Source organism: Tachysurus fulvidraco, chromosome 18 (assembly GCF_022655615.1).
Source record: "Tachysurus fulvidraco isolate hzauxx_2018 chromosome 18, HZAU_PFXX_2.0, whole genome shotgun sequence".
Classification (NCBI taxonomy): domain Eukaryota; kingdom Metazoa; phylum Chordata; class Actinopteri; order Siluriformes; family Bagridae; genus Tachysurus; species Tachysurus fulvidraco.
This window is the reverse complement of record NC_062535.1, coordinates 19352344-19357343: the sequence shown is the minus strand read 5'-3', so window position 1 is coordinate 19357343 and position 5000 is coordinate 19352344.

Below are 5000 nucleotides of genomic sequence, written 5' to 3'. Positions count from 1 at the left end.
CCACCCACCCACCCACCCACACACACACACACACACACACACACTATACTCATATCATGTCAGTGTCATGTCACCCAGATGATACGTGCTCAGTGGTGGCACAATCATAATTATTATAATTATTTTAATAATAACAGACATCTGGTTTACAATTGTAAATTATTTTGATCATCAATTCTGTTGTATTTTGAACAGTCCTTCTCTTGTCATCATTCATTAATTAACTGGTCAGAGGTTATTAAGTAATTATGATAGAATCATGTTGTATACAGCAGATTGTATGGTGTCATCAAATATTGAATGTAGATGTGAGAATCGGACCAAATACAGCTCCATATGGGTGTATAAACTATTTCACTTTATTTATTGTGAATAATAAAGGTTCACTGTTATAAGCTTTAAGGTGAAGTTATGGGCCTGGGGTTATGGGATGAGTAGTTAGGGGGTGCCAATACTTTGAACAAAGCAAAATAATGGGTGCACTAATCAAGGATTTAATCTAAAATTACTGCAAACCCAAACCAAACGATTCCCACCATTAACAATAAAATAATCAATTATTATTATTATTATTATTATTATTATTATTATTATTATTATTATTATTATTATTATTATAAAATCTATATTTTTACAAGCAAATGAATGGGAATTAAATTACTGCCCAGTGAGAACAAAAATTCCTAATCTGGCAACATTGCTATCATGAAGGTCTTCTTCCTCCTCCTCCTCGTCCTCTTCTTCCTCCTCTTCCTCGCTCCCTCTCTGAATGAATCCAGTACCTGCCAACCTGCTTCCCAGAATGCATTGTGTTTTTTTTTTTTCCTTTTAGATTCTACACATCTATCCATTTTTTCATGGACCCAACAGAGTCTATTGTTCCTGGTTTGCATGGGGTGACCTGTTATTAAAATCCCTCTCTGCATGTCTTGGCATGGAAATCTGCTCTTTCAGAGTCGACTGCCAGCTCCGTGCAGTTTTGCATGTTAAAAAACACATTTCCATGCAGACGAGCCTGGAGGAAGAGCAGCAGTGTGCTGCTGGTGCCCATGAGAGAGCTACAACAGTTTTGTCTGGTTTTTGCCATCGCTGATGTGATCGTGTTAGAGGTACAGTTAGAGACGAAGAGTTCCTATTTTACCCACAGTCAATTTTCCTCCATAATAATTACGCAGTGGAGACTTTGTGCTACAGTCACTGATTGTACACCACATGATTGGGTGTAAACCTGATAGGCAAATAAGTTGGGAGTAAAACACAGCATGTGCTGTTGTTATAGTGATCGACAGAGCGACAGCGTGGCACGATGGAGTTACTGATACCAGCCTGAAGCAGTGACACTGGAGACTCCTTCCACAAATGAGAAATAAACGTCTCTTACAGAAAACTTCACATCGAAGATTGTTTTTATCTGTTTATTTGGAGCTGTACACATAAGTCCCTGTGAGTGAGCTGTTGCTATAGAAACGGTACTGTAATAAGGTGTGGTGAAGAGATGTTGGGGAGATCAGATTTATGAGTCCAACTGCACATGAATGTTAGCACAAAGTTGTTATTATGAGTATGTTTGTTGGGGTATGGCAGTTGGGGGTGAGTACATTGGGGGTATGTCATTTGGGTGGCTGTCATTTGAAAGAATGGCAGTTTGGGGCATGGGGGGAGTGTCAACTGGTCAAGTGTTAGTTGGGGGCATGTCAGTTGGGGGTGTGGCAGTTAGAGGTGTGTCATTTGTGGGGGTGGCAGTTGGGTGTGTGTCATTTGGAGTGTGTCATTTGTGGGGGTGTCAGTTGGGGGTGTAGCAGTTAGAGGTGTGTCATTTGGGGGTGTGTCATTTGAGGGTGTGTAATCTGGGGGTGTGGCAGTTGGGGGATTGTCAGTTGGGGGTGTGGCAGTTAGAGGTTTGGCAGTCCTTAATAATAAGAGTAAAATCCTTGCTGTATTTATTTGGAGTTAATTAAGAGAAGGTTCACCTCCATCCTGCTTCTGGTCTCCCAAAGTGAACACACCTGACCTCGTAATTACAACTTCCCAACTCATAAATACCAATTTCCCAGGAGGAGCTGACACACAGAGTGAGTGTGTTAATATAAAGCTGTGCTGCTGAACTGTGGCTGATTCAGATACATGGCACGGACCCCGAAGAACCTCATTATCTCACTCACTCGCTCATTTACTACCGCTTATCCGAACTGCCTCGGGTAACGGGGAGCCTGTGCCTATCTCAGGCATCATGGGGCATCGAGGCAGGATACACCCTGGACGGAGTGCCAACCCATCACAGGGCACACACACACTCTCATTCACTCACACACTCACACACACACTACGGACAATTTCCCAGAGATGCCAATCAACCTACCATGCATGTCTTTGGACCGGGAGAGGAAACCGGAGTACCCGGAGGAAACCCCCGAGGCACGGGGAGAACATGCAAACTCCACACACACAAGGTGGAGGCGGGAATCGAACCCCCAACCCTGGAGGTGTGAGGCGAACGTGCTAACCACTAAGCCACTGTGCCCCCCCCCACCTCATTATCTAATAGGGGTAAATAAATCAGTAAATAAAATCTGTTTATAACCTTATATTACATAAGACCAGTTGAAACCAGATATTAACCAAATATTAATGAACCGAACTGACTTCTGTTTTCAGCCTGTTCTATCTCTCCTGATTCAGAGTTGTCCTTCCTCGAGTTCATGCTGACTGTTAGATTAGAGTCAAATAAATCCCAGACCAGAACTCTACACATACTCGTGTAACTGGACAAGCTGTCTCAACTCGTGCTCTAAGTTCTGTATATTAGTTCATAACTCTGACAGATGAGGAACTGGTCTGGTCTCTGGTCACTTACAGAAACATGACACAGTGGATTTAAAGCTCACTTCCTTTATATCACATCACTGCCCTGTAACTAGCTGTATGTAATGAGGTGTACAGCACTGTGCAAAAGTCCCTGCCTTGGTCTCGTCCTGTCCTTGTGTTAAAGAAAAGGTAGAAAGGTAGAAAGCCTCGTGTTCTTTCCAGATTGTTAACGTTACAGCAGGTTGTGATGAGCTTCATGTCTGCATTCTGCCTTTATAACTTCTATAACACAAACCAATTCACTTACAAAGCCATCATTATGTCGCTTTGTAGAAGCCAACATTGTCTTATTTAAGCTTAGACAAAAACTTACCAACAGTAACTCCTCCTAGGGCTTTCGAGCCACATGCACCAAATTCGGATATGTTGTAGAACCTGGTCTGAAGTTTGTTGCTATGACTTTGCTAAGCGATCCAAGTACCGGTACTTCCGGTACCGGGTCTGAAAGTGGCCTTTTTTCCCATAGAGTCCCATTATAAACTTTGGAGGTTTATAACTCGGCAAGCTTTTGAACTCTACACCAAACTCGACCAGCTCCTTTAGGGTGAGACTCTGTACAAAGGTTTACATTGGTGTACCGACTGGCCTTCCGGTTGTCCCGCAGCCCCGCCCACAAAATATGCAAAATCAAAAAACTTTTTAGAACATGGACATGTGACATATCAAAACACTCAGAACAATGAGGTGAACTTCCTCACGTGTATTCCGATGATGTCACGCGATGTCACGTGATGTCACGTGAAAACAAAAAACATTAGCACAACATGGACATGTGACATATCAAAACACTCAGCCCAAGGAGGAGAATTGCGTCACACGTTGTCGGATGACGTCACATGCTCGTCTCCACTTGAGTCCAGATGTTTTGGTACCCCAGCGCTCTACTAGATTTCACAAGTTTTATGTCCACTCGCATCCAAAAAGCACCGGCCTTCGCAAATACTTGCCTCGTCAAAGCCAACATCAAAGTTTGTCGCGACAAAGTTTACAAATCTAGTTTGTGATTTGTGATTGTAGCTCCTTCATGTGGGTTACTGCTGATGATAAAGAATCACTGATCTACAATCTGATCTACTGTTGAGCTCAGATCCACAAAACTGAACAATATAATATAATAAAAAAAACACTTCAAACTTTTTTTTATCATGAATTTCATCCTAAAAATCAACCTTTTATTTCTATGTTATTTGTTTGTTTGTTTTTTTTACCTGAAGGAGTTTGAGTACTTTATAACATTTATATCAATAAGTCAATTAACCCAACTGTCTTCTGTTCGTTTACATGTTTACTTTTCATGGTGAAATGTTTCCTCTGCTACATCTGTACTTCTGCTTTTCAGTCAGGGAACTCAAAGGCAGCGCAGTTCAGAGAACAGTGTTACATGACTCATCATATCAGTGGTTAGTCTGCCACACAATTTAAATGATGGACTGAGTCATGACCTGTCACTTCCATTAAACACTGCAGACTGTTTTTTTTCTTTCTTAAATAAAGCTTCCAGGAAGCAACTGATCTGAGACTCGCTTGTCTACCGCACATCAGGACTTCATTCGATAGACACGACAGAAGACATTAATATCACTAAGTGTGTTACGGCGTGTGAACGGTGGACTTGTGGAATGTTGAAGCAAACATAAAAAAGTTTAGACGATTCACTGGCTATGTCTCCACTCCGAAATGTCATATCCAAGTCATGTGAAAGAAAAATATCAGCATGTGTAAAAGAAGAACAGTCCCAGGAGAGAACCCTGTGGATCACCATGAAGAACAAAATGAAGAACATCAGAAACACACAAACACACTGTCGTGAAGAGAATGTGAACAGTTGTTAGATCTTAGTTTGTGTAATATCAGATTTTAATCATTACACAAGTGTTTTTTTTTTTTCATTTCATTCACAGAAAACACACCAATAATTTAGCAGTTTGATTATCATTAACGCCGCAGCCTCAGGCTGAACCCGAGAGGACATCATACCCTGTTGTCATGTTCTATATCGCTCTTATTACATACTCGATGAATCATATAACGCGTGTCTTCAGAGGCCTTCTGTTGCTAAGTGAATGATTAAGTATTTTACAATATTTTATATTTTTATTAAACCAGGGCAGTTTCTGAACCTTAGGGGACATTGA